This window comes from Phyllostomus hastatus, unplaced genomic scaffold (assembly GCF_019186645.2).
Source record: "Phyllostomus hastatus isolate PE091 unplaced genomic scaffold, TTU_PhHast_1.1 phas_contig_58, whole genome shotgun sequence".
NCBI lineage: Eukaryota > Metazoa > Chordata > Mammalia > Chiroptera > Phyllostomidae > Phyllostomus > Phyllostomus hastatus.
In genome coordinates this window covers 15,447,363-15,456,148 of record NW_025333916.1, presented here as the reverse complement: position 1 = coordinate 15,456,148, position 8,786 = coordinate 15,447,363, and the positions used below count along the sequence as shown (strand labels likewise).

General features: G+C 39.1%; 1 pseudogene; it reads right to left on the bottom strand.

Annotated features, from left to right (window-relative positions):
* Window positions 1-2,294: 2,294 nt before the first annotated feature.
* LOC123825046 lies at window positions 2,295-2,446 on the bottom strand (annotated as a pseudogene).
* Between the last annotated feature and the right edge of the window lie 6,340 nt (window positions 2,447-8,786).

Below are 8,786 nucleotides of genomic sequence, written 5' to 3'. Positions count from 1 at the left end.
AGGGGTATTGAGAAGCATTTACAATTGTATAGACTAGGTCTTACTAGCAGTAATAGTAAAGTGACAGCCTTGTGGCAGAATCGATGAGGTCTAGATAACAAGAATAAAGAGTATAGAACCTTGAGAGGTATATTAATGGAACACAGATGAAGGATAGTAACTTATCAACACCTTGTGACTGAGATACCAGGGGGAACCTATCAAATGACAGTATAACCAGCCAAGCAAAGAAGATTATACAGAAAGAAAGAGAATACCAAAATATTATTAAAATAAAAAATGTTGGAAAAGTGAGAAAAAGATAATAAAAATTTACAGTAACTTGCAAGATTAAAAAAAAGGAAAGGAAAGCAGAAGATATAGTGCAGGAGAGATAGATTTGGAGTGGAAAGAATAATATTAGGATGAATGGAAGGGAAACAAGGGATTGCGAGACAAAAATAATAAGAATTGAAATATAAAATGTCACATAAAACACAAGATAAAATCAATCAACCAACAACAGCCAGAGAAACCAAACGAAACCAAACAAAACCAAACAAAACCAAAAAAAAAAAAAAAAACAACCAAAAGAAAAAAAAAGCAAAAAAAACAAAAAACCTCTTGTTGGTTTCTAACTGGCCAGTCCAGTTTTTCTGATCTTGCTGGCTTCAGCTGGCTGAGGGGCCTTTGAAATGCTTCTCTCTCTCCCATCCAGATCTCAGCAAGTCTGTCAGGTACCCTGGGCTCTCTGGATCTCACTTCCACATTCTTCTGAACTCCGGGGTCCTTCAGGGTTCCAGCTCTATGATCTCAGGAGGCACCCGTGACGTTTTGGGATTCACTGCGCCCTCCCTGGGGATCATAAAAGGGCATGCTCTTCCCCCAAACTTTTGAGATTGGGGTCTAGGATAGCCCTAAGCACCTCGCCGCAACCCTTCCGGGTTCAAAGCGCGCGAGAGTCAGTCTTCCCGACAGTGCGCGAGCCAAGCTGTTTCCAGCTCTGTGTTCCCCACCGAACCGCACTCCAACCAGTTGTCAGTGCCTTTCACAGTTCCCCCGGTTGGGCTGGCTGGAAATTTCTGAGCCACTACTGTAGGAACGCACCCAGGGCCACGTCCCTCCCGGGATTGCAGCGCGCGATTCAGGCCTCCCTATGGGGCGCGAGCCGAGCACGGCCCGTCTCTGTACTCTCCACCGATCTGCACTTCCACCGGGCTAGGGGTGTGGGCGCTCTTCCAGACTGCCCCTGGTCCTGTCGGCTAGAGGCCCTCACTTCTCCCAGGTCTCTGGGCGGGTGTTCATAGTCCCTGGGCGATTTTTTCCCAGTTCAACTGGCCAATCTGTTCCTTCTAGCAACACGTTCTCCCCTGGAGTTGCTCACCCCCCATATTCAGGGGAGGGAGCAGTGACTTCCCTCTCCCGGGAGCCCTGGGGCAGACCCTGGAGCACCGGGCGGGCCTGGGGTCTGCACACCCCTAGACCCCGCGCTGATCCCTGGGCCCCTTTTGTTCTGTAGCAGTCTCCTTACCGTCTGGTTTTCCAGTGAGTGCAATAATTTTTGATATCCTGCTTTCAAAAGTGATTCGGTAACCTAGCCCACTTGCTCTGTTTCTCCACCGATCCATGAGTTTCCCCCCTCTTCACAGAAGCCGAGAAAAACGCTGCCTAGAGTAAAGCTGCCATCTTCCATCTCCTCAATTCTTTACATATATTTGTTCTAGCACCAAATCCTCTGCTGGTCATCCTATCCATAATTACTCCCTCACACACATTTCTTATCACCTTTCCCTGTGATTATTGTCTTTAGTTGTTATTGTTGTTTAATAGAAGGTATATTTTACTTATTCATTCCCTGTCTCTCCTACTATAATGAAAACTTCATGAAGCAAAGGAGAATTATATATTTGCAGCACATAAAACAGTGCTGAAAATAGGCACTCAATAAATATGTGTTTAATCAATCAACTAATAAGTGAAGCAAATGGAGGCCAGGACTTAACTACAAAATGTCACCAGAAGTTTCTCCTGTTTTTGTTTTGAATCTATTAAGCACTGTTTGTTACACATGGGTTTTGAACTTCCTAAACATTTTATCATTTCTTCTCCAAAAATATTAGAGGGGACAGTGTCTGAGGACTTGGTAAAAATATAATTAATTATGTTTGTGCATTCTTCTGATCTACACATCAAACATGCCTAGAAATAAAGGCTAACAGATTTGCCTGAAAAAACACTTATTCTTGACATATTGATAAACATATGCATGCAAAGGGACTCCAAAATGATCTGCTAAAATGTATATTTTTATTTTTGGGGGGAGAATGTGAATGCAGTCCCCCACTACCACAAATTATGCAGTCAAGTCTCCCACATTTGAGGAAATTGCAGAGGTCAGCACATCCAGAGTGTAATGGATGAGTCTTTCCCTGGGGAAACTGATGCGTGGGTCACCGGCCAGCAGTGATCACGGAACGCTGCGGATGGCTCGTCGATACACGAGAAAAAACATGCACAGAGACAGACTAGTTTCTGTGGAGAAGTAGGGACGCAATGGCCACCCCCTCTAGTGGGGAGCGCGCCAATTTACCGCCCATACCTGCTTTTATTGGGCTCATTTTGCATAATAATTCAGGTAAAATACAGTACTCATTAGGGGGAAGTAAGGAACCATAGAAAACAAGGAAGTCTGAGGGTCTATTTTGAGTTGGGGTAAAAGAGCTGTAAGACTTCCTCCTAGGACCCTTCTCATTCAACTGAGAGCATTCTAAACAAAGAAGGTTTCACAGTAATTTACATATTCTTTCTTAGGCCTGATCACCCGGGGAATCCGCCCTTTTCAGCACAGAGCTGCACCACCCTGTCATTGTTTCAGGCTTAGGTGGAGCAAGGGAACTAAGGCAACCAAGAGATAAGAAGATTTTCTCCCAGACTATGAGAACTCAGGCTATGTCAAAGCCGAGGAGCGAGGGTCCATCACCCCCTTTTGCTGCAGCCCCCAAAGTCCTTCTTTTGGGGGGCCTCCCAAGGGATCGTGCCTGTCTTAGGTTGTTCCCCCCTTGGGGACTCTTACCCATCTTTGGCTAACCAACCAAGCTTTTGGGGGTTCAGTTATTAATAAAGCAGCAGAAGCAGCATTCCTGCCAGGGAGATAAGCTTTTGTCTCCTTGCTGGTTTAGGGTTTCAAGGGCGTTCCCTTAGCCTTAGCCTAGGCGGGGGTTTCAGCTTCTGATACCAGTCAGGGCGGTTCCCAACAGGAAACTGCCTTAATGATCAGGGTATCTCCCCTGCCAGATAAGTATTAAAATTTATTAATAGGATTGATAATACCTACTTTGCTGGGTTCCTATGAAAAGTATTCAATATAAAGTAGTAAAAAACTTTGAAATCTATACATTGGCTTTGGCTAAAAGTAGAAGTGGTGATATTCATCTGCTTTATAATTTAATCAACCAGAACCCAACAAAATCCCTCACTTACAATGCCTAGCAGTGGAGGTCATGGAGATGCAGAACCAGCAAAGAAGACCAAACAGGAAGAGCCAGAGAGTTTAGGAAAGCAGGTTACAGTGGTGTCCAAGGCTAAGTGATAAACATATCGGTGCAGTTAATAGGTCAACAAAAACAAAGCATTAGCCAGGTGAAGGTTATGGATGAGGGAAAAACTTTACTGAAATAGATTCAAGATAGAATGGAAACAAATACGTTGGAAATAACAGGTATAAATAGCATTTTATAAACTTTTGCTATAAAGAAAAGCAATGAAATAAGTTATGAGGCTATATGAGGATTTTTTTTAATGGTGCCCAAAATAATAGTCTGTTGATGTGGGAATGATTTAGTAGAAAAGAAAAAAAAATGATGTGATTTAAAGAAAGGCTAAGAAAATTTGGCATATATAGCTTATAGACTAGATAATAAAATTGAAACTTAAAATGTCTTTCATTGGTGAAAATGAAATAGGCTATCCCCTTTGTGAAAGAATACACTTAAAATTTTACTTTACAAAGGGAGATAGCAGAACAACCTGGCCAGTAGGGAAAATTTTATCTGTGATGAGTCATAACCTCACCTGACTTTAAGGCTCAAATCTAATTAATCCGAATGATCAGAAAAACCTACAATCTAAGAAATTGTTTTTACATAACCACAAATTAGTAGCACCTCCAGGCACCAGTCAGAAGGAAATAAACATTTTTTTTCTGCAGAAATCCACTCATTACTCAAGCCTCATGGAACTTCCAGAGATACATTCCCAATGCACAAGTAATCAGGATTGTAAATCACAAACAAGGTACCAAAAGAGAGAATTAGCAGAAATAACAGCAGAACCAGACCTATAAAGATTCAGTGGTAGAGTTGGTGTTTCAACCTGGGCAGTCTAACTTTAGAGCACAGCTCCTAACCACTATATTATACTATATTTTTCAGTATTCTGGATGCATATGTAACATGTTTAAGTAAATGAAAGATGGAATTTAAATGGAAGCAAAGAATAAGAAAAAGAAATGGAGCCTCCATAAACTAAAAAAAAAATTTTGAAGTTAAAATCTCACTGGAGATTTTATCGATTATACCTAACATCAGATTAGATATAGTTGGAGAAAATTAGTAAATTAAAAGATAGAGCTGAAGAAACATCTAAAAATGCAACAGAAAGACAAAGTGATGAAAAATATGAAAGAAAAGTTAAAAAAGAAAAATCAAATTGTTTAACTATATATCTAATTGGAGTACCAGAAAGGCCTATTAGATAAATACGTGAAAAGACAATGGTTAAGAATTTTCCAGAATTGACAGAATTGATAAAAAGCACCAATCATTAGGCTTGATCAATGAGGCTACATCTAAGGAAAAGCAGCCAGAACATCAAAGGTCTTGAACCAATGGCATAAAAATATTTAGTTTTGATAAAAAAAAAGACATTTTTCTCAGGGTAATTAACAGTCTAAGAATTTCTTTAATTGAATAGTTCTCAAATATTTTAAGATTTATCATGAATGAGAGGGGTTAAACGTACTGTTTGTTTAATGTTACAGGATTGAACTAGGGCTGTGTGTATAAGTTATAGGGAGGTAGTTTGGGGGTTTATTATAGGGAAGAGATTCATACAAATGGAGTGGCTACATTTTAGACACTGGGTTCTCCTTCACTATAAGTTGTAGGATCATCTGTAGGGAAATTTTGGAGAGAGTAATCCCCACATTGGGCCAAAAGTTGGACTAAAAGAGCTAAATAAACTCTGCCAACTCTAAGATTCTAAAATAATAATAGTAGTAATTTATTACAAATGTTCTAAACACTGTAAAAGCATTAATTTGTTCAAATTTCTTTATAACTCCATCAGTTAAGTATTTTTCTCTGTTTTTGCAGGTCAAAATAGTAAAGTTCAGAGAATTTAAGTAACTTGCTAAGGATATGTAGCTTTTACAAGGTACAACCAATTCAAATCCAGGCCTGCCTTACTCCAAAGGGGAAACTCTCCATGATGCCTCACTAAATCCCAGGATAATGAGCCTCAACTCAGTTCTAATCTTGCCAGATTCTCACAAAAAAGTCCCCTCTGTGTCTCCCAATATTTGTGTAGAAAATCATAAACCAAACTTGACAAAGGCACATATACACACAGACATACTAAATTGATATTGCCTTCTTTCTTTTTGAGGCCTATGTGTTATATCACTTAAGAGAAGCCTTCTTCATTCATAAAAAATACACTTGTCAGTGGGTAATTTTGCTATTAGAACTAATTTTTACCATCATACAAATTAAACCTCTATTAGTTTTTATACTCCTCTTTTTTGTGTGTTGATCTATATATTATTGTTTTTCCTTAATTTTTTTTTTTTGGCATTTGATTCCTTCAAAGGCCTTAAATGAGCTCTTGGTGGTATTGGATATTGTTTTACCAATTCAGCTAATAAATTTTAATGTTGGCTTGTCTACTAATGGGAGAGGCACAGAATGGCTATACTACTATTGAATGAAGAGAAGCCTAATCTGGAACATTTTATTTAATAAATCCATAGGCATGTAGTGACATTTAAGAGGGCAGTTAGGTAGAAAATCAATGGCTAGAAATTATTTTAGACAACATAGAATAAAAATCAAACATATTTACAAACGGAATTTGCACTAACCTAAAACTCTAGCATGTGCTAAATGTTGAAAATAATAACCGTGATAGTCCTGAACTGGGGATACACAAAAAAGACATTCTGTTATCCTGGTGTGTGGTGCACTATTTCCAGGGTATTTTTCACAGATTTGGGCTAGACTGGAAGCAAATTTTGTAGTTAGCTAAATTTGATAGTGTGTTTGAATTAGATGAGCTTAAAGTAAGTAGTCAAATCTGAATTCTTCTCTAAACTGGCTGGTAAACCTGTTGGACTCATAGGTCACAGGAGAAAAATGACATCACTTGAGTGAATAGGTTTTGCTAAAGCTTCTGTAGTTACCTCTAGGCTATGAAGAGGCATGGGAGATTTGGCCCCAAAGGAAGCTGTCAAAATGTGAAACAGAACTGTTGGAACCTTGTCACTTCCTAACGTTCTTGTCACTTCCTAACGTTCTTGTTCACAGGTCCTTCAGTTTTGTAGGGGTTGAATTCCAATATCTCCAGTTGACTTCTAGGTATGTCACTTTTACACTTTTTTAAAATGCCTATAAGCAAACATTTTTCTTATTGTTGAATTTTAGAACTTGACTTTTCCTTGAAAACACAAGTCTTATTGTGGGAAAGCAGAGATGGTGGCCGGACTATTCATCACTTCTCCATTCTCATTGATTAACATATGGGGGGCGGAATCTGGTTGAGACACACCATCCACTTTGTCTTACCAGTTATAGATGAGGTTTCTCAATCTAGTGTGTGTGTGTGTGTGTGTGTGTGTGTGTGTGTGTGGTGGGGGCATTGCATTGAAGCTATTTTTTGAAAACAATACTGACATAATCAGAGTGAGCCTGTGCTTGATATTAGTATCCTAAAGGAGTGTCCTAAAGGAATGGCTTAGTTTCAAACTTGTGGCTCATTAAGACCTACTGTAAGGATCTGTTGTTTTCAACTGCAGACACTCCTTTTCTGAGAGAGGTGTACCTTTCTTGCTTTATGTAGCTAGGGAGAGAAAGGTACGTTCCACTAAGAGAAGCTAATACTAAGATATACCTCTTCATTTTATGCAGGTGGGCTGGGGAAGCTAATGCTAAATTAAAAAATTTTGAGGCTGCATCTGTAAGCAGTCATCTTGACTTGCAGGTGGAAAGAACCCACATGCAGAACAAAGTCAGGCAGAATAGTAGAGTTGAAATACAGAGACAACCTCTGCCTAGTTAGTATTTATTTGAATTTTGCCACTTGCAGCTAAAACTGTACTAACAGATGGACAACCCTCATGATTCAGAGTAAGAGAAACACTGAGACATCTATGTCATTTGAATGATTGTGATGGCCAGAATCATCTTTATCCAGAGCTCTAAAACTGGTATCACTAAACCATCACATAGGATTTCCAAGCAACATCATCTTGGCATTGCTCACAGAAGGCGGGGATTAACTCATCAGATTGATCTGAAGCTCTGTGGAACACCAGACATAAAGATGTCCTCAGAGGTGCTATCCCTGATAGCTCCTCAAAATGAATGTGTGGACATCATAAACTAACGAGCTATGTGGGCTGCTCTCCAATGATTTTGCTTTGAGTGGGACATCTATTTACTCCTTGTTGACATACAGTTTCATGGTTCCTTGGTATGATCAGATACCATACCTATGTAGTGATGAATTCCTCCTGAATATATGGTGCTTTTCTGTAAAACTCTAATAGTCTTCTGCCACTTACCAGTTAGGATTTTTTAGGGAAAGTTGCTTTTTATCATTTCTGTATTATTAGAATATTATAAACATGGATTACTAAGTTAAACCTGGCATTCTTCCTCTTAGCTCAGTGAACTGTGCCCTTTTTATTATAAGCACATAAATTAAGCATGTGCTATCAGCATTAATTGAATTTCCTCAGTCATGTTTATGATTTAACCTGATTCCACAATTGGAATTTAAAGAAGATGAATCCCATGGTTATCTTTACTAGATATGCATTCATGGTCATGTTCTTTCTCACCAAGTCCTCTGCCAACATGGCAGGTTTTCATTCTGAGTACCATAAAAATGCATTTGTTTGAGTGGATGGAATTACAGAATCACCGTATTTTAATGATACTGTTTCCCTTGAGTGGTATCCAGGCCATTGCTCTAATTTTCCAGCCCAGTCATGGCTAGGCAACCTAAAACGTTTTAGACTATATTTAGGGTGGCTTGACTCCACTATGCTAAAACATGCTGGTAGTATCATAAATCTTTGTAACTTTGAAGATGTCCTCAATGTGTAGATAGAGAAGTGTGGAATGGATTTTGCTTTGGGTGGTTTTGGAGGGGTGGCCATGCAAGAAATTGGCTTCAAAACAGTCCCTCCCACCATCTGTACACCAGAAAACACATTCAGGGGGCTGATAGCAACCCCTGGACACAGCCAGCAGAAAAGAACCCAGGAGACCATTGATATCGTCAAAATAATTTTTTAAAAATGGCCTTACAGAACTGACTTTGCCTGGTGAAAGACCTCTTAACATTTTTTAAAACAATGCTTATTTTATTGTTGTTTGCTAACATGACTTACCACTACTTTACTGACAAAGTACTGTCTTCCCTTCCCTTATTAATAAAAGTTTTATACCTGCAGTACTAGGGTCTATAAACAGTCTAAGTGTTTAAAAGAATATAGAAAACTATGAGTGAGTAAAGAGCATAGAAAT